Genomic DNA, 25,220 nt, shown 5'->3' with positions numbered 1-25,220 from the left:
ACCAAATAAATCTCCCCAAATACACAGCTTTGCTAGCCAGGGTGGTTGTTTGGTTCAGGACCTTCCCAATTAGCATTATAAACATACCAAAGTGCTATGCATGTTTTTTGAGTAAATCACCTAAATAGATTATTACTGTTGGGTAGCAATTAAAATGAGCAGTCTAATCTATGTCCTGGTGTAGTGCCAAGTATCAGAGCTCTGATTTATGCATTTCCCCCTCCTCCCCATGTTGCTTCTGAAACGGGACAGCGTGGGAAGCCTGGCAGCGCATGGGACAGAACTCCTCTCAACACTGTCAGGCCACTTGCTCCTCAAATTCCCCTTCAGGAAGTGGGATGGTGAGAGGAGAAGAGACTTGGTGCTTCCCATCCCTGCTGATGAATGGAGCCAGGCTTTCTTCGGACTGCAAGTAAATTCACTGGGCCAGATGCTCAGGCCAAGCCCCAGGGCTGCTTGTTCCTAGGAGGGAAAGGTAGAAGATTCCTGAGGTAGTTTTTTTTAGTTTCTTTATTTTGTGTTGTGGTGAAGTTCCTGTCTCAGAAGTGATGTATTTTAGTCTCCTTTTTCAGTGCAGAAAGGCAGAGGATACAAGAGGGGAGCATCATTTTTATGACAACAAGGATGCATCCTTTGCAATTGTGACTTCCTTTGGCTGGGATGTGGGATGCTGTGGCCATCCTGCTGTGTCTTCTGTCTTTCTCTGGGACAGCTGAAGTGAGTACCACAGTAACAGATAGATTTGTGATGAATGGACTGGCAGAGCCAACATATTTTACAGAGGTTAATAAGAGTTTTGTAGCTGTTATTTATTACCAAGACAGGGAACGCCTACATGTGTCCCTATCTCTTACTGCAGTAGTAACGCTTGTCTTGAAAACCAGCTCATCAGCTTTCCCCCAGGCACTCGTCTGCTTTTCCCCTCCTTACAGTTTCTCCAGGCCATGTTGCCCATTTAGCATTTCCCTGAACTACAAGGGACAGACTGAGTGTCTGGGAATGTACACACAAATCAGATGACCCGAAACAGCCTGCATTTTTTCTCCCGTTACTGGATCACTCAGGTGTTCTTGCTTTGAATCTCCCTCTTTGTTACCTACCAGGGCATTTGTGGCTGGAAGGTTGTCGACACAGGGGCAGTTTGACACAGCATGCCCAGCACAGAGGAGCAGTCTGACCTGCTCACAGCTCCGTGCGGTGCTGCTCTAATGACAACCGTGATTTTTCATGCCTGTTATTGGAAGAAGAAAGTAACTGTTTGCAGTAAGCCGCATACTAATCAGGAGCTTTTGGGGACCTTTACCTGTTCGTTTTCTTCTCCGAGTGACTCGCCTGCGAGCGGGACACTTTGCAGCCCGGAGCCGATGTCAGCCCTGCCGGGCTCTGGCATTTGTCACTCACTCAGAAGACGGGAGCTCAACTGAGAGGTTCTCCCAGCTGCCAGACATTGTTCCTGCTATAGGAGGCTTTTGGTCCCAACCTTAGAGAAGCTGTCAGTGTTCTGGCTGCTAGGCAATGCTTCTGCCAGGCCGGGGATGAAAAAGGAAAAGACAGAGTTGTCCAAGTCTCTGGCCAGATAACGCCTGGATTTCACCGCCACGTGATGCAGCTGCTTAGCAGCTTATGCATGCAAACGCTGTTGAAAACCAAGGGGCCATGGGAGAAAAGGAAGAAAAGTTTTGTTTCTCCTCTCTGCTTGTTTTTGTCATGCTGCTGTTCTCCTGCCCGGCTCCTCAGCTATGTGGCAGAATCGCTGCCATTGCAAATGTACGTGACTAATCTGTTACTTGAGGAAACGATTCACAGGCATGAATGACCCAGGCGATCAGGAAGCTGATGGAATCCTGTGCTGGGAAGAGTGTTTTGGGGGTTTTGGGGGTTTGATGTGCTTTTTTTTTTTTTTTTTTCCCCTAGAGGGTTGCTCCCTTTGTTAACTGATGGGAGAGAGATACCCATCGGAGTGCTAGATGCACGGATAGGGTCTCTGTTAAAGAGGTGGCCGCCCTCTTCCCAGCCCCAGGGGCAGATGTGCTGCACCAGGACTGCACGTCCCTCGCCAGCCACGTGGGTGCCGTTCCCTTGCGGTGGCGCGGTGCCATCAGCCGCAGCGTGCTCGCCGGAGTGCAGAGGCTCTGGAAGGTCTGAGTGTGAGATTAGGGCAGATCCTTACTCGTTCGTCTCCTAACCAGCTCAGGCAGACACCCGAGGCCGTGGGACCGGAATGCTCTGACCTGAATACAGCCAGGCACTATCCCTCCCAGGCCGGTCCTCGCCTCCCTCCACCACTTTGCTTTGCCCCGTTTCAGCTGTGCATCCTTAAGTGATTCAGGGGCTCCGGGCCAAAGGGCTCTTTGCCCCGCTGGGCTGATCCTGAAGAGAACGGGTGATGTGCCAGGAGGTCTGGGAGGCGAATGTCATTTCATCACTTTTCTCCCAGGAGAGGTAGAGGGATCCAGCATGGGAACAACGGGGGTGGGGGGGGGGGCAGGGGTTAATGAGGAGAAATGGGATAAATTAAAGAAGGGAAAATGTAGGCCAAGTATTTGGAGAAAACATATGTTTAAATGCTGTCAAGCCAAGAATTATTTTCTCAAAAATAAAAAAGTAAATTCCAGAGAATGACTAAATTATTGGACACAACTCCTAACTAGGTACCTTAAAAATGTGTTGAATCAGGCTGTTGGTGTGAATTACTAGCCCAGCTCTGGAAAATACACCCTAGGGAGCACCAACTTTCCTGGTTTTCCACTGATCTTATTGCCAAAGTGAAATCTCCTGAGGCAAAGGGACATTAACTAACTTACAGTGCCATCTAGCCCCATCTAAGACATAAGGCGTCTATGAGTGGTTGCTAATTTTGTTCCTGTAACCGGGAGGCTGAGTCACTTCATCTCTAACCCACCTCCTGGGTCATGTGCTTGTGGATATAAGTGTATCTTGGAGTACACCCGTGCATGCACTGGAATGTATTTTTAAAAACCTGTCCATGAGCCATAAACATAAATGCCTGACTGGGAGCCATCCCAGCTGGACAAATCCTATGTGTTTTCATGGCCACTGGAGGTGGGGAGGGCAGCTCAGTGTTGCTTATGCCTGGCTGGCACTTCCCGTTGATAAGACCTTACTTTGGATGTCTCAGGGATTTGCCAGCCTGCGGGAGCTTGAGCTGGGAGCATTGGGTGCTGGGTGCTTGCTGCAGGCTGTTTGTAGGGACTTCTCCCCAGAGCAGTGTTTGTAACAGCTCCCACTGCTCAGAGCATGGGTTTCCACTTTCTGAGGGAAAAAAAAAGGCAAATATGAAAGCAACAGTGCTGCTGCTACTGCTCATCTTATGAAACATGGTGGGGGCAGAGGGTGGTGGCTCCAGCCCCTACTGCCCACACTGTGCTGAGACTGCATCCCTGCACCTTTCACTGCACCCACCACAGATATATCATCCCCTGAGAGATGGGGACATGGGGTGAACTTTGATGAGGGTGAACCCATCAGAGGCCACAGAGTGGGAAAAATGCCTTGGGCTCCCTGATACAAGGCTTCAGGGCTCTCTGAAGTCTGTGACAGTCCTAAAATTGCTGGTTTAGCTCTGCATTTTACCCTTGTGGGCTCCAGAGGGATTCAGGGGCTGCTGCTGGGGCCCATGGGCTTGGTGCAATATTTTGGTTTTGAGTCTGCAAAGCTGGTGTCAGCCTTTCTCTTCTGCCTTGCAAAAGGCTAATGCAGGGAAGCTGGCCAGACTGACAAAGGTAGCGAAGTAACCTTTTTCTATGGAGGAAAACACCCATTATCCTAGCTGAGCTTGGATTACCAGTGTTTTTTCTCACTTTCTGCTTTATGTTTCTTTTTTTTTTTTTTTTTTTTTCCCCTTGTGTGCTTGCAGTAATGTCCGTAGCCAGACATATGCTCATGGCCTGGAATGAAGTCGACTGCAATTACATCCTAAGGGAGTCACTCAACGGGGGTTTTGTGGAGGCAGGACGCAGGCTCTGGTGGAGCTGCACATGTGCTGTTAGACCTCCAACTGCACTCACTCTGCCTGCAGCTTTCTGGGAGCAAGGAGCAGCAGGCTCAGAAATACAGCCAGTCTGGTGCACATCTGGAGACAGTAATTGGAGGTAAAGTGTGCACCTTCTGTTCTCAATCGAATGAGGTGTTTTCTTGCACATTAGCAATTTCAGCGCATCAGCACCAAAATTCATCCTTCTAAACACACTTGCTCCCCATCTCCCATTCTCTGTGTTGGTCTGAACCTTCTCCATGCATAAAGGTATTGGGAGCTGGGTTTTAGGTTCAGGCTCCTTGTGCCTTTCTTCCTTTATCTCCAAGAGCAGCCAGAAGCACATGCTGTGGCAACATAATCATTTAATCCAGGCTGGTGAAACCTGTTCTCCAGATGAACAACTGACAGATCGTTTGCTCTGCAGCTCTGCATATGAATGCAATGTTTGTTGGGGTGGATGGATGCCGGTGCCAGTTTTCCACTCCAGTTTCCAGCAAAACCAAGCAGCAGCCTGACCATGAATCTGCTTCCAGCTCCTTTCCCTGCTCCCTGCAACATCCTTGCTGCAGCCATATTAGTGCTGGGGCTCTCCTTCCCTGGCTGCTGCCTGCTGATGTGGATGCAGTAGGTGCACAGATTCCTGGCAGGTGGATGCAGCCGTCGGACAAGAGCAGCAGGCCTGTGGCGCCCGGGATAGGAACGTGTTTGCCTGGGGAGGCAGGTGATACCTTAAAAGGTGCAGCCAAAACTAACAAAGGTGTGTTCAGAGATAGATACAGTTTGATCTTTAGCCCCTGATACAAACCTAGCCTTGGCTGGGAAGCTGCTCTGCCAAGCCCTTTTGTAAGGGTGTAACAGCCTGGCGGATTGCTTGTGATTCCAGCAGTGGGTTGGAGCGAGGACATGTGCTGCTGCTTCCCTTGCAACTGCTGTGAGTTAGCAGGGGCAAGGGAGAGGTGCACCCCCTGTTTTAGGCCTCTCAAGTCCTCAGGTCTGAATGTCAGATGTGAGGAAATGGTGCTCTCATAGTCTCATGTGCTGTCATAGGATTACAGAATGGTTTGCGTTGGAAGGGACCTTAAAGATTGAATTCCAAGCCCCCTGCCATGGGCAGAAACACCTTCCACTGGACCAGATTATTCAAAGCCCTGTCCAACCCGGCCTTGAACACTTCCAGGAATGGAGCATCTATAACCTGTCTGAACAACCTGTTCCAGTGTCTCACCATGCTCACAGAAAAGAATTTCTTCCTAGTATCTAATCTAAATCTACTTTCAGTTTAAAGGCATTACCTCTTGTCCCATCGCTACATGCCCTTGTCAAAAGAGCAGGGCCAGTGGTTCATTGCACATTGTGCAAATGCATGTGCTTATGTAAGCTTTCTGAGTGCCCAGAAAATCTGTCATCTCCTAGGTGCTGGAGGTACTTCTGGTGAGCAGCCTGTCCTGCTCTGCTGTGGTCCTTGTTTGCTGCTTCTCTGATTTCAGGGTCCATCCCTTCCAGATTTTGTAATGCAAGAAGCAGCTGGTGGTGGCACAAAACCAGGTAGAGGGCTGTGTTGTGCACTGGTGGCAGCCACTGCTCTGACAAATGACATTAGAAACTTACCAGGTGAACATGCAATGGTTTTGCTGACATGTTCTTTATTTTTGGCTTAAGGAGCAAGCTGAGGGCTGAGACTTTACCAGGGCTACCTTATGCCTCTTGAATTGCCTGATCTGCTTGCACTGCCTCTGAGGATGGAGAGCTGAAAGAAGCTGCTTGCATTCAGATTGCAATCCAGACTCCCTTAAAACACCTTTTTTGAGAAAAGCATGCATTAAATATTTTTGGGGCCAGCACTGTGAGGTTGGCTTAACCTCCAGAAACACTTCCCAAAGCTTGTTGTCCAGAATAGTGTAAAATAGTGTAAAAATGCACTGCATCCCCCTGCATTAGCTGGTCTGACCTACTGTGACCACACAACAGGGTTTTTCTTTCAGCTCAGATGAGATTCATACTAAGATCCGTATTAGTTGCACAGTGAAACAGCTTCTTTTTCTTCCTTGTTCCAGTGCCTGTCTCTGTGCTAGATGAGAGCCTGTGGGGAGTTCAGGGAGTGCAGGTCTGGGCCGTGTATCGCTCTGTCCCCAGGACCAAGCTGGGAGAGGTCAGTACATGTGCACAGCTCGGAGCAATGCGCGTTGTGCTCTAGGGGTTGGGGGGGAGGGATGGGAGGTTTGAAACCGTCACTGGTATGACTCAGGTTTGTCAGCAAAACACCATGGTCCTGAAATTTCAAGCCTGAGGCAGAGCTGGGAAGAATATCCTAGAGCTCCTGGGTTTCTGTCTAGGGCTTTGGAAACAGCTTCAGTCAAAGATTCCCCCTTCCTGAAAGGAGGGAGATGTCAGAGTGTAATGTTTACATCAGTTATGTGAAGTCCACTCAGGCCTATTCAACCCCCTGCCTCTGCATAACTTTTTTTGGCAAGCACTAACTAATAAGGAAGGGAGTAAATCTTGCTTGAAGTTATTTTTCTTCCTGCTCCTGTGTCCCACCCCCAGGCGCCCCATGGCAGGTGCTACAGAGGCGAAAACCAGCGCTCCTGCAGAGACAGATTAGCAGCACACAAAATGATCTCCCTCCTCCTTCTGCACCCCAGAGCCCGGAAACTCCCCCATCTCTCCAGCCTTGCAGCCCAGCTGTCCCAAAGCCCAGACAGCAGGGATGGATAACAGCAGGCTGCTGCTCTCTGCACTGCAGCCCAGGCGATGAAGGAGATAATGGGAATGATTTCTTGGTACAGGTACAAGCATGAATCCTCTGAAGAAATTCTAACTCTAATTGCGGTGAAAAAAAAAAAAAAAAAGAAAAATAAAGCAAATGCACACACGTGCACACACACAACCTCGACCTCAAGTAACGTTGGAGGGTTTGGTTGTGTCTGACTCTTTTTCTCAGCTGCTGGTCCTTGAACTCCTCCCAATGTGGCTCCACCACTGGAGCAACAGCTGGCGTGCTGAGGTGCACTGCAGGGCTGCCAGCTCTCCTCACTGCAGATCAAGCCTTGCACTCTGTTACTGGGGGATTTCCTTGAAGCCCTCGTGCCTCTCTGACAGAGTGCTCAGATTGTGTGAGAATTGTGCCTTTTGATGGAAGAAAAAGGGGCTGGGGGAGGGTGAAGTTAATTAAGAAAAAATGTTTCTAGCACTCAGGATTGTGTAGGAAAATTAACAAATAGGAAATGAGTGTGACCTACAGTGAGTAAAATAATAATCTTTGCCCCGAGCAGGGCTGTATGAGCTGTTTGGATGACATGTGGCAGAGCAGGGGTGTGGAAGAAAATGGAGCCCTGCTCAGTGCTGCAGGCCTTTTGCCACGGCAACTGAATGAGTAAAAAACTTATTTTGCCACCCTGGATGCTAGCTCATGACAGGCAGTTGCTTTAGCTATGGCGAATGAAGCCCAAGGAAGGGTCTATCACAGATTAATTCCTAAGCTTTGGTGTGTTTTGCTAAGTGAGGTGCCAGACCAGTCTGTGGAAATCTTGTTCTTGAATTATAATTCCTTTTAAATGTTAGACCCTGCCTGAAAAGTTGAAGTGTTTCCTGGCCTCACTTTTCAGTATTGCTATTCTTTCCATCCTCTATTGCTTCCACAGTGGGCACAGAGACATGAGCTTTCAATACCTGCAAATTTCCATCTGGTTTGTTAGCAGCACTCCTCATGAAGGGGATTATGAAAAGTTGGAGATGCTACAGGTAAGCATCCAAACAATAATTCTGAATTCCACAATGAGGCAGTGTGTTTTGTGTGGTTAGAGCAGCAGGAACAGGACTCATGAGTGACAGAGCAAAAATCAGTGATTGCTGTTTGGCAGGAGATACTTAAACTTTGTCAAGCTAGGCAAGTATCTCCATTGTGGTCTCTGACTCACAATTCAAGTATGCTGGGAACATTTGAGGGGGCTGGGTCAGTTCTTTAAGCAGTGGGAAAACAAGGCTTTAATGCATCACGGCATAACTTTGGGTCTGTGCTCTAGTGTTCTGCTTTTCTTTGAGGAAACTGGTGTGGCTGGCGGTGGAGAGAGGGAGGTGTTGTGAAACCACACACACACACACACTCACATGTGATTTTAATCCCTCCTAACAGTGTTTCAGACTCATTTGACTGCCGTGGCTGAGCTGAACCACTTCTGGCTTGCCCTCCTGAAAGTGAACGGAGGACAAGGCTGTGCGGTGGGGCTGGTGACAACTCGGTTTCAACCTCTGCTGCAGCAGCCTGGCTGAGGTATGCAATGTAGAGGAGCTCGTGGAGGGGCTCACCACCCCCCTCCAGCTATTCAGTACCACTCTGTGGGCACAAGAGTGTCACAAACTGAGCGGTGAAACCAGGCTTGCAGCTCTGGTGTGTGGTCATTATGGTGACAAAAAGCAGTCGGGCTGTTCTGGTGAATCAGGCTGTGAGGGTAGGAAGGCTTGCCAGCAGCTCGGCTCTTCTGCTTCCTTCCACTGCTGCAGATAACACCGTGCAGCCTCCCGGGGAGGGAGGTGCATTTATGCCCTTACCAAAGGTGTTTTCTGTTGATATGGTGTGTTCCTGCACATGGAGGGGAAGGCAGATATGGCCAGACATCCTCTCCCAGATCCTGTTGCGTGGGTGAGAGCGGCTGCTGGCAGTGGGGTTGCTCCTTTGTGCTCCTCCGGCTGGAGGCAAGAGCCCATTTGGGGATGCTTCCCGGAAAATACAATTGTCAGTGAGCAAATGTTTTCTGTCCGTGGCTTTGCACCTCCTGCTTCTGAGAGAGGCTGGAAGGAGAGCCAGAAAATGGTGCTGGAAAAGTATGGCCAAAAATGGTCAACACCAGGTAAGAAGCAGCCATATGGTAGATGAGCTGCTGGCTCCATAATTAGGCCAAGTGCTTGGGATGCAACAGGCTTGGCTGTGCTCAGTTGAGAGCCTGGCTTCCTGTGTGTTCCTCCCTGCTATGATTCTGACCAGAAATTCCATTTTTGACCTGAAAAATCTTCCAGATGAAAATTTAATTATAAAAGTGATGTATTCCCACAAGAAACTTCAGTGTCAGCAAATAAGCATTTTTTTCTGAAAAACTATTTTATTCACACACACAAAAACCTGGCTCCCACTGATTCCATGCTAGAGCATTACCCTGGTAAACATTCTGTTGATTTGTTTAATAAAAATGATTACGGTTTGCAGTTAGCATCCATGAAGCATACAAGTTGCAAAGAATTGACACTGGACCTGAACTCCTCTTGCACAGGATAAATTTTCTTGGCAAGTTATTAAATCATGACCTATGCTATATCTGTGATTTATAAAAGTTTTCTGGCAGTGAAGAAGTGGGATGAATCAATCATGGGAGTGTTAACCCAGATAACAAGATTTTCTTTCCTTTGGTGCAACAAATTACTTGCTTTCTGCAGAGCAAAGGTGCAAGCATTTTCCTCCGGACGATGTGACTTGTAACATGGACTTTGTAAATATTTTCCTTATGTAAAGGTCTTTGCTCCTGGTTGTTATTGGTTCCATATTTACTTGGGATCTTTGCATGCAGAGGATGGCTTTTGGCTCGTGAAGAGGAACTTCTCGGAGGCTGGACCATTTCCCCTCACACTCCTGGGTCTCTCCAAGACTGCGTGTAATGCTCAGGAAGGCTTCTAGGGGCAAGGTGCTTTTCTGCATCTAACAGAAAACCCTGCAAGCTCATTAATAAAGGCAAGATAAAATAAAGCTTGGAAAGTCAACATGTTCAAGAAGATACGCCATTCTGGGAAACAAGAGGAGAGGAGGTGTGTATTTACGTGAACAAAAGAAGTCCAAACTGTAAACCGTAATATATGTGTTAGCTCATTAATGTGTCTGATGCTGACTAATTCCAGGGGTGTTCCTGCTGCCCAGCAGCAAAAGTGCAAATAAGCGGACAGCTGTGATTTAGTGCCAACTATTTGAACACATCGTGACAATTCAGGCCACCCACTCTCTTAAGTAAATACGACTTCTGTAGAATCATTTCAAACTGGGCTGAAGTGCAGAGCAGCCACTTTCATGTGCATCTCAGCCAAATGGCCCTTAAGTATCTGGGGCCAAACTGTGCCTTCTCTTACACCCTGGGAGCCCCCATTCACTCCAGAGTTTGCACTATGTGTAGCTGAGGGGCAGAGCTGACTCTTGATGCTAATCTGACTTTTTCTAGCTCAGTAAGTACAATTTCACATGTAAATGTGAATGTGGAACAGATCTGGACTAGATTATCTCCTGAATCCTTGACAAAAAGCCATAATTGTTTATCCAGATGATGTTTCTTTCTCTCTCTTTTACTTTCTCTGCACTTTAAACCCAAGGTTTTAATGGGCTTGTGAAATAAATACATGAGTGTAGATTACAGTGGATCAAAGGTGGGAGGAAAGCCCTTCCCTTCTCCTCAGCACAGCTAAATGATCACTTGCTGCACACTTCAGTTGTGCTCTCCAGAGCCTTGGGCAGGGGTGGCTGCGGATCTGACGGTGGGAGGGAGGGTATTTCCAAGACAACACTTAGCCCGGGGCTCCCATTACAGATGTGAAGGACCTGTGATATGTATCTTCTTTTTTTTCCTGGTAGGCAGTGAAATTTGTGCTAGTGGCTATATCTGGGGCACAGCGTTGTTGGGGGAGGTGAAAAGCAAGGGAATATGGAAAAAAAAATTGTATTTATCAGGGAAATCTAGTTTAAGAGCACAAGTACTAAAACATTTTAATCACAGTCATACGGCTGTGTGTCACTGCAGGGCAGAATTAAGGCTATTTGTATGCCTTGGTAGCACACTGCCACACTTCAACAAGTTTGAATTTATTTTAAGCATAACTTTAACTCTGAATTCCCTGGGTTTGTAATGTCTGGTCTGGAAATAAATGCAACCTCTTTATATTGTACTTTACTCTTAAAATAGGCTTTCCACTTTAGCTCCGTTTCTGTTGGCTCGGCAAGAGCATGGGCTGTCATTTCCTGCCCTGCTGGGTTTGCTGTTTAAATGGAGAGGGCGGTGTATCCGAATAAAGGAACACAGCAGTAAAAGCTGGGATGGGAGAGGGATGGCACTCCCAGGGCAGCTGTGCCAGAGCTGTTATCACTTTAACTGCCCATGCCTGACTATCTTCTGCATGAATGTGTGGCTACCTTTGGCACAGAGGTGCTTTCCTTGGGGGTAGAAGGAGCTCACAAGGGGTAAGAGCTTCAAATTCAATTTCATGCTATGGAAGTGACATTGTGATCTCACCTCCCAGTAAGGCCACTGGAATCGGTGGGATGATGATCAGCTCACACCAGGCTGCTTGTGAGCTCAGCTCACCGCTCTGGAGCTGCATGCTGTAGGTCTTGTGCCACGATGGAGAGGCTCCTCCCGGCAAGGCAGGGCACAGCTGGCCCAGTGGTGTGTCCAGGGATGTGGCACAGGGATAATCCCCTGCAGGAGAAGTTACTCTGTTTGCCTCCTCACAGGGGAAATCACCTCCTCCTCCTCCTGTGATGGGGAAGGCTGGTGGCTCAGGGAGCTCTAGGGACAGAGTCCATGACCTGACTGTTTTTAACATGGATTTCTTCTGGCTTCTTGATAGGAGAGAAGCAGCATCATTCCTGGAGTTTCTGTGCATTGACTTCTGCCTGCAGCCATTACCTTCTCCCCCCGCTCCCAAGTCATTCTGCTGGGCTTCTTGCCTTGCTACACATCCAGAGACACAGTGAATGCATACGTTCCCACTCTCTCCCTCGCTCTCCTGTGCAAGTTCCCTCACTCTCTCCCTCATTTTTTTCCCAATACACCCATGCCCTACCCCCTGACTAAAGCAAAATTTTCCTCTTTTTTTGGCAGCTGGCCTTCCCAGGGGCCCAGACTAACAGAAGCGTGAGCCCTGACTGACTGTGCCTTGGCCAGAGCAGAGTAACTCTTTGCTGAGAGATAATGTTGCCTTAAAGGAGAAGGGATTTTTTTATTTCCCTATCTGTTTCCCTATCTTGCTCACCCGTTTGTTTCAAAGCTCCCATGGCGAGAGTGATGCTTGTGCCTGGGAGCTGCTACCTCCCAGTCACCTACTGGGAGTTCCCCTCATCCTGGACCATCTTCATGGCTTTGGAGTTCACCTCTAAGCCAGGCCTCCCATAATTAAAGCAAGCCTTGCTCTTGACTTTCTGCAAGCTCTGGATTTCTGCAAGGCCTTTCCAGGACTTGCAGCTTTCCTCCAGCTCAGCTCTTGCAAGCCAAGTGATGAAGCTTCCAGGGCTTCTCCCGCGGGATGGCTCCAGTGCATGCATCTCACTGTCAGGAAGCTTTTCCTGACACTCAGCCTAAATTTTCCCCTTTTCAAATGTCATCCTGGCACTCCTACTTAGCATGCACTTTCTGTGCGTCTCACTCCCTCTGAGCAGGCTGTGCTTTTCCCTCTCCGCTGCCTGGGCTCTTTCTGGTGCTTGCTGGCTGTCACCCACTTTTCTCGCACCCGCCTCAGCTTGGCCAGTCCAAGCACATTATCTTACAGCTCATTTCCCTTTATAAATCAAACCTCCCAGGCATTTTCCTCCTTTTTTTTTCCTAGTTCTTCTTATTTTTTTTTTCATTTTAATTATTTTTTTTCCTTTTTCCTTCTCCCCACCACACAGGAGGGATTTTTGGGTTTCTGCCCCATGGTTCAGAACAATTTTCTCTCCACTTTCACTGGGTTTTAGTATAAAGTGCTGACATTTCTTTGTTGCTGTGGGCAGCTCTCTCTCAGAGTAATGAATGGCTGGGTAATGGGAATGGGTAAATGCAAAACCAGAGGTGCTGGGAGCAGCCCAGGCAGGTGTCGGTCGACCTGTGCCATGCTCATGCAAACTCTCCAGTACAGACTGAGCTCCCACTGTTGCCTTCCTCTGTGTGGAGTCATGATCACTCTTCCCTGTTTGGACTCTTCCCATGGATTTTGTGGATCTGACGATATTAAACCTCTGCTGAGTTAGGTCTGTGTGTGCAATGACCCTGAGTGCAGGGAGGACTGCAAATGAAGAGGGGGAGGCTCTGCCTCATGGTATGCACACATGGAATCGCTCCATGTGCCTCATTTCTTTACCAAACCAGCCTGAATGTGCTTCCTGATGAGGAACAGAGCGGCACCAGAATGGAAAAGCGTAAGAGACAGGTTGCTTTTCCTTCTGTATCCAACTTCTTTGCTACCACATGACATGGGTTTTGTTCAGCATCAGGACCTGGGCTGAAGGGCTGAGCTGCTCTCCCACTTTGCACTGCCACTGGCATCGAGTTCTTGCTTTGCCGCAGCCAGAAAATGAAGGTTTCTCTATGCAAAGTGACAAACACGACCGTGGAGGTTGCCATGACAGCTCTGAGGAGAAACTGGGTCAGCCCTGCGGCCCGTGGAGGGAACCAGTCATGGCTGCCTGGTGGTCACTCGCAAGCCCACAAGAGCAGATGTGTTCCAGCACTCATTATTGGGCTGACTGCACTGGTTCTGTGTTTCCTTGGAGGAAACCAGAGAGTCTCAAACTTGGTTACCATTTTGAAGTCAGTGTGGCTAAAATGGTTGGTTGGAACACATACCACTGCCATGGCAACAGATACATACACTTTTTTTTTGGAACATGAAGTGAGAGCAATGTTTCTGGTGCATAAGTAACTCTTCAAAGAAGATGCTGAGAGCATTAGGAATAACATACTGAGTAGACTGGAGATATCAAGCCAGTAGAACTGAATACAAGATAATTTCAGAATTAAGAAGAAAGTTAAGGATGAATAATGAGGCTGAGAAAGTGCATTGGTCAGTAAAATTCCTTAAAGCATCCTCCATGGACTTAAGGAACACATCATTGGTTTCACATCAAAATAGTTTTTTCAACAGATAAAAGTGCATGTTCATAGATTATTGATCCCTTTGGAGAATGTGGTCACAAGCATTTCGGGGGTGCATTGCTGAGAACTGTGGAAGATCTATCCTTTTTTTTCCAGCCATTTGCCCTCCTCACCGTCTATATATCCCCCTTGAGGGTATTATATCAATCTGTTAATTCTCCTTGCCTCTTCCTACTTGCCACTTTCAAGACAGAAGACACCAGGCATCTGGGTACGCTCCTTGAAGAACAGAAGGGACAGGTAAGGTACATCAAACAGTCCCTACAGTAGAAGTCAAAGTCACCATTGTTTGTTTCCTTTGTCATCACCACAATGCTGTGCAGAAGGACAAACACTGATGGCCCACCTCCCATGGATCATGCATTACCAGCAGTTTCATAACAGATTAGTTTTATATTTAACTCCAGCTCTGCTTTTGTGTAGATGCCACTGACAGGTAATGGTTTTAACACACCTGTTTAACAGTGTGTTTATACAATCTGTGGTTATTTCCATGTAAAAGAAAATACATACTTTTGTAGAAACCAGGAGATTTTTGGGGAAATGCATGTGTGAAATATAAATTAATGCACTGAACTGCACACACACATACGTGCACACACACAAAAGTTGAAAGGATCAAGTTGCAAGGTTTGCTCCATAAAAGTGGTGTTGATTTTGAAGGTTTTGCTGCTGCCTTTTGCAGCCTTTTTCCTGTCACAGAGGCAAGGAACACCACCCCACGGGGCACTGACAGCTTGGTACTTTGCACTGCATGGCTGGAGGGTTGCTGAGCCTGGCATTACCTGGCCAGGAGCAGGGCTGTGCCACTGACCCCGAGCCTTAGGATGAAGTGCCTCTGTTTCTGTGCAGGTAGCCAATATTACATTGCTGGGACAGCAGTTTAGCCATGACAACAGAATGATGACCTGTGCTTGCTGAGCACTCCCACTGCACAAGCAGTGCTTTTCTGAGATCAAACTGAGCCCTGGCTCAGTCAGCTGGCACCCAGGCTGGGCTGGGCACGGGGTCTTTCAGCACTGGGTTGGAGTCTCTCTGTGGCATCAAAACATGCAAATCCTTCCTGCTGGCCTCCTCCCTGCCTAGTTTTCTTGTCTTTGACCCTGTCTGGATGCAAGGTTCCCACCCAACCTGCTCCATCACTCCTCTCCTCAGCTGGGCAGGAGAGAGAAAAGGCTCCTTAACTGAGATCAGGTCAGGTAGAGATCACTCAACAATTACAGTCATGGGCAAAACAGACTCCACTTGAGGGAATTAGTTTAATTTTAATTTATTATCAATCAAATCAGAATATGATAATGAGAAATAAAAGTAAATATTGAAAATACCTTTCCCCCACTCCTCCGTTCTTCCTGGACTCACCTTCACTCCCAAATTCTCTACCTGCTCCCCAGAGGGCACAGGGATGGGATGGGGAACTGGGGCTACAGTACAGAGGGGACAGGGAACTGGGGCTGCAGTCAGTTCATCACATGTTGTCTCTGCTGCTCCTTCCTCCTCAGGGAGGGGACTCCTCACATTCTTTTCCTGGTCTAGCCAGGGGTCTCTCCCATTGAAGACAGTCCTCCATGAATTTCTGCAAGGTGGGTCCTTCCCACAGGCTGCAGTTCTTTATGAATTTCCCCACTGTGGGTCCCTTCCACAGGGTGCAGTCCTTCAGGAACAGCCTGCTCCAGTGTGGGTCTCCCACAGGGTCACAAGTCCTGGCAGCAAACCTGCTCCAGGGTGGGCTCCTCTCTCCACAGGGCCACAGGTCCTGCCAGGAGCCTGCTGCAGCATGTGCTTCCCATGGGGTCACAGTCTCCTGTCCTCCACCTGCTCCGGCATGGAGGAAGTGTCTGCTCCACTGTGGACCTCCATGGGCTGCAGAGGCACAGCCTGCCCTCACTATGGGCTGCACCATGGGCTGCAGGGGAATCTCTGCTCTGGCATCTGGAGCACCTCCTCCCCCTTCTCCTTCACTGACCTTGGTGTCTGCAGGGCTGTTTCTCTCATATATCCTCACTCCTCTCTCCAGCTGCAGTTGCTCTTGTGTGACAACTTTTTCTCCTTAAACAAATTATCTCAGAGGTGCTACTACCATCAGTGATGGGCTCAGCTTTGGCCAGCTTCAGGTCCATCTTAGGTCTGGCTGGCAATGGCTCCATTGGACATGGGGGAAACTTCTGGCAACTTCTTACAGAGGCCACCCTTAGAGCACCCCACTACAAAAACCTTGCCATACAAACCAAATATGCTGTCTTGGACATCATCTCCTCTCCAAATTAATCTGAAAGCATTTATTTCCAATGTTTCTGGAATCAAAGAAGGTACCTTAATCCCTTCATCCTCCTCATGCCAAGTGTACCTTGGGTGCTGGATGGCTGAATAACCTCTCATGTACTGAGAGCTATTAGCATTTGAATTAGTGACATGAAGATAGCAGTCGATTATCCCATTTAACAGCTGTTGAGTCCTGTTGAAGGGACACCCTCAAGAAGAATGAACAAAAATGTAGTGATTTTTTCTCTTTTAGTAAGGGTTTTCCTGCCTTGTATGAATATTGACATGCTTGAAAAGTGGTGCATCTTCCACAGGGACATCTTATGACTGTTAAACCTCTTTCCTGGAGAGAGCTGGACACTTCTGTATACCTACAGCATGCCAGCAGATGAGAGTGAGAAAGGTGCACTGTCTCCATACAGGAAGGGAAGTGGTCTTGCCTATTTTGAAAACAGGCTAAGCCAAGCATAAGGAGAAAGCTGCAAAAAGAAGCAAAAGTTAAAGCATCTCCTCTGCTCTAGAGCACTTCAGCCGTAAGAGATGTGCCTGGGATGAGCTTCACTGCTATTCTTCTAAGTGGAAATGTGACAGCTTCAAGGGGCAGGAGGAGCCAGGCAGCAGTTAGAGCCCCCATCGTGATATAAAAGATGGAACAAAAAATGTCCTCTCTGAGGATTTGGCTAGATGAAGAGAAAAGCATCTTGAAATTGTAGGATCTATCAGACATACTGCGTAAGGAAGCCTTTTTGTATGCAGGGTATTTTTGCAAAAGAAGACAAAAGTGAGCAGGAATTATTGCAGTTATTAGTGTAGATAAATCTCTCTCCTGGTGTATGACTTCATTTCTCTTGACCGTGTGTTAAGAAAAAGGCCAAGTACCAGTCCTCATCATGACCTGCTCTCTGGGCTCCTGCATCAAAGACATTAAAACTTGACTTTCCCCATCTCCTACTTGGAGAGAACACGACTCATTTTGAAGCTCCGCCTTTTAGAGTAAGCTGAAGGAGCTGAGGATGCTGCACTTTCACAAGGATTCACCTATGTCACCTCCCACTGCGATGCTGGTGACCTGCTGGTGACCTGATCCTTTCAAAAGGTCAGGTCCCTCATTCACGTGTGTTGTCGATGCCTGATCCCCTTTCTAAAAGCTGTCTTAGCCTTGAGATGTTTGTGGAAAGTTGACGTGATTGTCCCCCCAGGACCAGCATCTCAGAGAAAACAGAAATAATCCCCCAGGCTTTTGTCTTCAGTGGAGAATGAGGGGGACAGCAATGTGGTAGAAGTGAAGTGGCTTCTTTGTCCCGCTGTGCGCTGTGCTTCGAGGCTGATTGCAAGACGTGTGTACTTTGGGGGAGGTTACCACTGCAGGGTTAGAAAATCAGTTTTAAATGGTGAGGTTGTCCCTGGGGCAGAAGTGATGAGAGTGAGAAAATAGAAATATTTTCTCGGTCTTTTTTGTGGAACTGGAAGTTTTAATTTCCTTTAGACTTCAGAGGGATAAACATTTTCTAACAAGCCAGAGGATTTTATGGGGTACAAGATTTTTCCGCTTGACTTTTCAATCTCTTTCAATACAATTTTTGTCTTCTCTCTCACTAATTTTTTCTTTCTCTTTGAATAAACTCCCTCTGAGGTGCATGCAGTGGCAATATCCAGGCACAGGTGAGGATACAGAAACACTTACAGTGTTAAATAACATCCTTCCTCTTATTTCCTCCCTAATTATTTTTACCCTCTGTGATGACCACTTGCAGTCTAATGAATGTAAGCATTATTTCCATACAAAGTAGTGGTAGCAACAAAGATGAAGGCTCCTCTTTTTAACCTTACTTGTTTTTAAGCAGTCCTTCTTCATACCATCCTTACCACTTATCTGACCAGTAAATCTGCAAATACATGCAAATGGTATTTACTGTGTTGTTACATGTACCTTGAAGCAGATGGGGAGCAGATGGAAGCAGCTCACATTTTTACACCTTCATGCAGCATCTGGGGAGCTGGATTAAATTCCTGCCATGCTTGGGGCTTCGCACAGACCTCTGCCTCTATGGCAAGTGACTCACAACTGCTGCCAATCCCAGCCGCATTGTTTCAGGGTATTTTTCTTCATACAGTATGAATAAAAGAATGCGGACAACACTTCCTCCACCTCCCTGTCCCCCCTGCCCACAAGTAATATTTCCCAAGAGCCATGCCAAGGTTTTGAGCCGTTATTGTGCATGCTGCTGGTGTCTCAGTCACCTGGGTGCCCTCCTGCTTTTTCCATCCTCTGTGGCCCAGTTCAGCTGATATTGCAGTGTCCCCGGGTGCTGTGTGTGGGCTGTACAGAGAGGCAGATGCAGGGAGCTGGGTGTACTGCAGGATGGAACCCAGGGCAGAGGGCTGAACCCTCTTTGCTCACTGACATGGAAAAAGGAGTGGGAAGCACTGTTCTAGGATGTGAGCTGAGCTTGCAGAAAGACTCCTGGTGACATTAAACCATCCGAAGGGCTGTTGTTAATTACTGTAAGGAGATCAGGCAGGTCTGTCCTGTAACCAGGGCTAGCAGCAGGCTGTGTGGGTCTTAGGTGACCGTGAGACATCAGAAGTTGCTTTTACTCATCCACATGCTGGGCAGGAAGGAGAGGGCAATGGAGAAAAGGCTTCCCAAGCTAGGGCCTGAACTGCAGCCTGTTTGAAAGATGCCAAAGCTTGCTTGCTGTGGACACCCAGAGGTCTAATCCTATGGGCATCCTTGCTGTGTCATAGCCACTGGCAGGGTGAGGGGCCATGCCAGTACACAAGCTGTTCCATCATCTCTTGCTGTTTGTCCTGCAGGCTGGCTCGTTGCTCCTGGACATATTGTTGCTTGCTGGCCTTACATGCATCCCCCACTCAAAGCCTGTGAGGTTAAATGTGCAAGGTGGGTGTTGCCAGCAAAAGTGAAACCCACCTGTGGAGTTCCTTGGGAAAATCCTCTCTGCTGAGGACTTCAGCAGTGAAGAAGCACTGAAACCTACTCATGTTTCCTGGGGTAGCACCCAGCCTTGGGGAAAATCTCCCAGGAAATCACCCTCAAACACACACACACACACACACACACACACACACACACAGCCCTTATCCCAAAGCTGTGCCCTTTCGCTTGCCACCAAAGAGCAGATTATTTGACATGAAGGTTTCTGGCATTGAAATCTGACCTCCTTGAGGTAGATGTCTTCTTCTGGAATCATTACTGTAGCTCCTCATTTTCAGAGAGAAGTAGATGTATGATGTACTTGACATCTGCTTTGGATGAGTTGCATATTCAATACATCTCTTTCTCAAGTGGATCTGACATCTTTGTATAGCCAGATGAATTCCTTCCCCTCACTCAGCCACCTTTCTCATCTATTGGCTTTCCATCCCTGCAGCACCCACACTCATTTTCATCATCTTTTCTCTCTTTTTATCACTTTGGTTTTGAAGGCCTCAGCTATGGGTCATTCTTTCCCATCCATGTGGTCCTTCCTTCTCCTGTACAGTGCCTCATGGTGTAACTCTCTCCTCTCATCTCCTTGGAACATGTGTTTCTCCATGATGCTGTGTCTTTCTGCATATTTTCTCTGGCATAATGTATCACAATTCCCAATCTTCCTACACACACAGACTTGTGCAGTCTCTCCTTCCCATATCTTCACTTTACCCCTTTCTCTTCCCCTGAACAATGGCTTGCTGCCTCTTTGTTGACCTCCATTCTTTGGGAAACAGCTATGCGAGCTGCCCCAAGCTCTGCCTGCACAGTAGGCTCCAGCACAGCCATTAACATTGCCATTACCTTGTTTACCTCCCAGTCAGCAAGCAGCCAAGTATTGGTGGACAGATCTTCATGGACAGAAGGAGCTTTATTGGAATGATACTTCACTGATGTAAATTGTCATGTTAGAAGGGAAAGCAGGCCTTGGAATGCTCGCTCTGACACTCTGCAGTCAGTTCACCTCCCTGGGATTCGCCAGGCTTTCCTCTCTCTATGTTCCACATTGCAGCCCAGACCAGGCACAGGAGTACTCATTGCATGTACCCAGTTGTTGACCAAGCACAGGACTACTCAGGGCTCCTTCTCCAGCAGCTGCTGAGTGCAGGGGTCCTTTTATAACCTTATATCCACCACAGAGGGATAGCATGCAGGGTAGGTAAACTGAAACCCTGCTCTAAAACCCTGGAGTGTGATGCACAGTGGGCAGCTCAGCTGGGAGCTCAGCAAATTTGTGGCCTGTTCTCCCATCTAGTGTTGGATTTCTTCAGCTAGGGGTGGACCTTTCTTTAAAGTAGCCCCCTGCCCCCCATGCTGCAATGAACTCTTTCTCTTCTGCTGCTTTAGATCAAGCGATGGGAGAGAGGGACTCAGGCTGCAGGATGTTTTCCCTTGCGGCTGAGGGGATGCTGTGTTTATTACCTCTTTCCCTGAGAAAACACAGTTCCCCAGGGTGGCTGCACTCTGACACTGTCCCACTGTTTTAACAGTGGCTGACAGATGCTCTTTTAGCTCTTGGTCAGTATTCAGGCCATTTTGGTAATGAGGTACAACCGAGCAAGGAGCTGTATAGGTCAAGAAAACTTTCTGGGGTAGATGGCAGTGTTTGGAAAGAGGGTGTTTCCTTAGGCATCACCTCAGAGATGACTGTCATTTTTTTCAGATTTAATCACAGTACCACTGGCAGCACTGACACAGACTAAGTCTCAGCATGGTAAGTTCAAAGAACCCCAAGTCTGCATGCACAGACATTTGCTGGTTTACATCCAGGCTAGAATGGACAGTGCCTGTTATTTCTTCCTGCCATGGGAGACACCGTGAAGGTCTACCAGCAGCCTCTGCAGAGCCAGAGCCGGCAGTGAGTACACTTGGGACATCAGTGCTGCGGCTCTCGGCCTGGGGCTGCCAGCACAGGGGGTTTCTGAAAGTGGGGCACCACGCTGCACTCCTCCACAGCTGCCCTGCTCCCAAACTCACACAGGCATCTGCGGGAGAGGGGAGGTACCCCTCTGGCTCAGGCATCAGCCGGATGCCAGTGTGCCTTTGACCAAGAGGAAAGGAATGCAGCATCTCCCCGTGACTGAGAAAGCTCGGGTGGTTTTGCACATAGGAAGCTCCTTTAAATGTGTTTCCTCCCACTGCCTGGCCTTTTGTTTTTCAGCCATGCTTGATGCTGGTGTTGGAAAGCTGAACTCCCCAAAAGTGAACTTCCTCTCCTACTATAAACTGACCCTTGGGGTTGCTATAGCGACTGCAGAGCGGCCAGCGGGCTGTGTAAACACTCCCTCCCGCTTCCCATCACACTGGGCCTGAAAGGCTGAGCCACGGGATGTGCACAGCAACCTGGATTATGCAGGCGGTTGTGAAATGCAAACCCGACAATTTCTCTGCTTCCTCCCTGCTTCCCCCGCGGGGAGGCAAACCCAGCAGGCTGGTAGCAGGCATAAACACGCCCGTCCTGACGAATTTGGGCACATGGCGTGGTACCGCAGAAACCAAATCCAGACATTTACCTGGGGAGCTTGAGCAAGATGTGGAAATAGATGGTGCAACTGGATCCTCTGCAACATCTGATTCCCTTGGCCTCACTAACTGTGGAGTTCCCAGCTGTGTGTGTGGGGAGCAGTTTGGTACACACTGTCACAGCTCCTTCTATGTAATTAATTGCAACAATCGACCAAGTGTGAAATCCATCAATTCCTGTGTCCGCTGTTGCTCACTTTGATGTCAGCTCTCCCTCTTTCATTTTCTTCCTTTTTTTTTTTTTTCTTTAATGCATTTCATTAAGGTCCCTGACTCTCTGAGTCACTCTCTAAACGTTGATGTTCGTGTCTGTATCCATACCTGTAAAACCAGGTCAGGTATTTCAGCAGCAGTAGCCTGAGTGACACACTGAAGCATGTGGGAAGGTGTTTCCCAAGCACAGTGGGATATGCATCCCCTCCAGCCACTGCAGATGTTCTTCCAAAATGCCAGGTACTGCCAAGCCAGGGATTTTGTGAGAGGCAAGCTAAACTACCTTACCAGGAGGAGATAATCAGCTCTGCTCCCATGGCATCTTCCTGGGTTGTCTTCAAGAAATAAGGTTGCTGTCCCACCACAAGAGACATGTGACTGCTTGAAAAAGCACAAAGCACATCATCTCAAAGGTGTGTAAAATGAAGGCCCTGCCCCAATACCACCTGGAGGGGCCATTCAGAAGTGCCAGGTGTCCTGCAAAACACCTATCTCTGCCAACTGCCAATACACCCTTTTGTTTCACTGTTAAGAGACTTCCTGGCATGAGGATGGATGGATGGACTTATGCGATCCCATTTTTATGTGTGCTGGGTGTCACTGACCAAGCTGATCGATATGTACCTTTGATCAGACACCCGGCTATACAATCACAAGCTGCCCGGGAATTCCCTGAATTTCCATCCTTTCTGCCACATCAGAGAGCCTACACAGCCTCTGTTAAGCAAGGTACTGGCAAAGGCAGAAAAGAAGGATATCTCTGGGAGAGTGCTTGTCCGTAATCCTAAAATGTCCCTCTAATCCAGCCTGTGACTCAGAGCTGGGGGGATGCAGAGGGTCGGTGTGGTCTGCTCACCCACTGCAGTGAGTCATTACACCCCAAAGAGAAAAGGAGCCTTAAAGCCTCTCTGTGATTGCTGTGAATGAGGGCAACGGGACATGTTGCACAAAGTATGCTAAATCAAGGGCAATTCTGATATGCATTTTGTTACAATACTCAGTCCCTATAGTGTCTCACTTAACAGATGGCAGGAGCTTGATCTGATTAAACAGGGTTTTCTGAATCACTGGCAGAGACAACTGAGAGTCAGGCAGAGCCATAAAGCAACTCTGAGACCCTTCTAGATCTCAGAGGGTTTGCACTTCTCCATTCACTTTTTTCCTGGCTTATTGCAGCATTTAAAAATAAATCAGCTGAATTAGTTGGTGTGAGTACATGGTCTTTCCTGCTCCTGTCAAAGGAGTGCCCCAGTGTCAAGGAGTGCTGCCAGCCTGCCTGCATTCAATGCAGAAAATGTGGTGAGCTTGGTAATGTGATGACACTGATGCTCCCATTTTCCCTGAAACAAACATCACAAAAATAAGCAGCTTGCAAATTCCATATTCAGGTAGGGGTTTAGAAAGTTTGAAGTGGGCCACATGCATCTCTGAAGTAGCTGGGGGGAAGGGAGTCAGGAGAAAAGAGGAAAGGCAAAGCAGAACTACTTTGGCAATTCTGGGATCTCAAAGATCACTGGTCAGGTGAGTTTACAATTTTTCTTCAGAAAGAATCTTTAGCCAGATTGGCCCTGATGAGGGATGGGACAGTGTCAAACAATGCAGCATCAGAATTATGTCCATAAAAGCAGTTAAAAACCTGGCTGCTATACAAGTTATCAAAACCTCTGCAAACTGGTTTTTTTTTTTGTGCACATTTTAGTGATTCTTCTTGGGAGGGAGGCCAACTTTGTGGGCCCCACAAACCACTTGGTTCTCCAAGCCTGGCTGCCCAGGGCCAGGGCTGCATCTCAGCTGAATGCCTGGCCTGGCAGGGAGCATGAGTAGCCACCACTTGAAGTCACCAGCGGTCTTGGTGTCACTCAGCACTAAGGAAATCTGAAGGAAGATAGTGCAAGGGACCTTTCAAATCTTTGCTGCATCTGGCTCCAGTCCAACTGCAAATGGTCCAGCGATGCCCTTTCCAGATGTGCACTGACACCGTGGCTGTCCAGGGAAGCTAAAAATTGCTGGGGGAGGGAGAGGAAGAGGATTATTAACCTGGTTCAGCTTAAAAATGAGGGGAGGTTTGTGAGGCTTCTGCAAGGTCTCCCTGCTGCAGGGAGCATGTTTTCAGAGGCGCCTCTGGCTGTGGATTGTGAGTGGCCGGCCGGCACTGCGGTCGGCTGCTGTTGCCTCCCAAAGCCACAGCAGCATTGTTGAGCTGCAGACGTGCAGAACAGCTCACGCCAAGACTGCGCGCTCACAGGTGATCTTTTGGTCTGTACATTTTCCAGCAGAGCTGGCAGCTGCTCCTGCAGTGTGCATGCTCCGTTGGCTGTCCAAAGAAGGAACTGGGAGGGCGTTGATCCAGTAGAGGCAGTTTCGAGGAGTGAAGGCAGGAAGGAAAATTACCAACTTTGACATATGTTGCTCCCTGCAGGTCTCTCTTATTATAGCCTGGCGGGATGTCAAGGTGCACAGACACGACCCAGAGCTGTAACACACGATGGCTGCTTCGCCTCCTGTCCCACCCCTTTCACACAGGCAGGAGTGGCAAAACCATTTCTGACATACCAGGAAATCCTGGTTCTCGCTATTCTCAAGGAGGGAGCGTGCAGTTATACAACCTCGAGCTGCCATCAGCAGGACCTGTGGGAGGGAGGGGGGGAATAGTTCACTTGGAAAGGAATGCTGCAGTGTAGGGCAGTGGTTTTGACATGCTGGAGTGAAACTTGGCATAAGGGAGTAGAGGGAATTCGTTTGCCAGGTAGACGTGGCACTTGAGCAAGAGAATAAATGAAATGTCAGTAGAAATCCTGAGAGATCTTAAGAGGTGGCTGGTTAGCACAGGGCATGTATCTGCAACCCTTAGTGCAGTTTTCACTGTGCTGGGTGTCCACATCTTTCTAACAATTAGTATTTACCTGACCCTCTGGCTCTTTCATCTCGCCAGGACTTAAGAGAAACCAGCTGTGTGCATAGGCCCCCAGCTTGACAAGAAATGAAGACCCAGGGTGCAGTGGCCTGAAGTGTTTGTCAGCCCTTTCTGATGGCAGAAATCTACTTACTTTTCCGAGAATATTTGTCCACTCTAGTGTGCCAGGAAGAATGTAGTGTGGCATAGCAGCCATCCAGAACGATGGCAAATATTTGTTCCTGGTAAAAATTTGCTTGCCACATGTCTTCATTTGCAGCATATCTCATGTCTTGGAGCAGATGGGGGATGGTCTGTGTGTCCTTCCTAAATGTCACTCTGAAAGGGCTGAGTCTTAAGGAGAGCACTTAGGTGGAAAGGCTGGGACAAATACACATGTGCACCAAGAAGTACTAGGTGTGCATCAGATGAACACCTTTCATGGCCCCTCCTGACAATCTC

The 25,220-nt window shown here is 48.2% G+C and overlaps 2 long non-coding RNA genes across 2 annotated transcripts; both read left to right on the top strand.

Moving 5' to 3' along the window:
- The first annotated feature begins 1,551 nt into the window (after positions 1-1,551).
- Positions 1,552-6,818, top strand: LOC148185154 (uncharacterized). The gene is made up of 4 exons (XR_015773839.1): positions 1,552-2,442; positions 3,878-4,112; positions 6,052-6,146; positions 6,542-6,818. It is a non-coding gene; the product is annotated as an uncharacterized LOC148185154 (long non-coding RNA).
- Positions 6,819-8,163: 1,345 nt separating this feature from the next.
- LOC148185153 (uncharacterized) lies at positions 8,164-9,745 on the top strand. The gene is made up of 2 exons (XR_015773840.1): positions 8,164-8,267; positions 9,556-9,745. It is a non-coding gene; the product is annotated as an uncharacterized LOC148185153 (long non-coding RNA).
- The last annotated feature ends 15,475 nt before the right edge of the window (positions 9,746-25,220 follow it).

This window comes from Pseudopodoces humilis, chromosome 1 (assembly GCF_049639895.1).
Source record: "Pseudopodoces humilis isolate 2021_Gansu_Grassland_sample_001 chromosome 1, ASM4963989v1, whole genome shotgun sequence".
Lineage (NCBI taxonomy): Eukaryota > Metazoa > Chordata > Aves > Passeriformes > Paridae > Pseudopodoces > Pseudopodoces humilis.
This window is presented reverse-complemented; position numbering and strand designations above follow the sequence as displayed.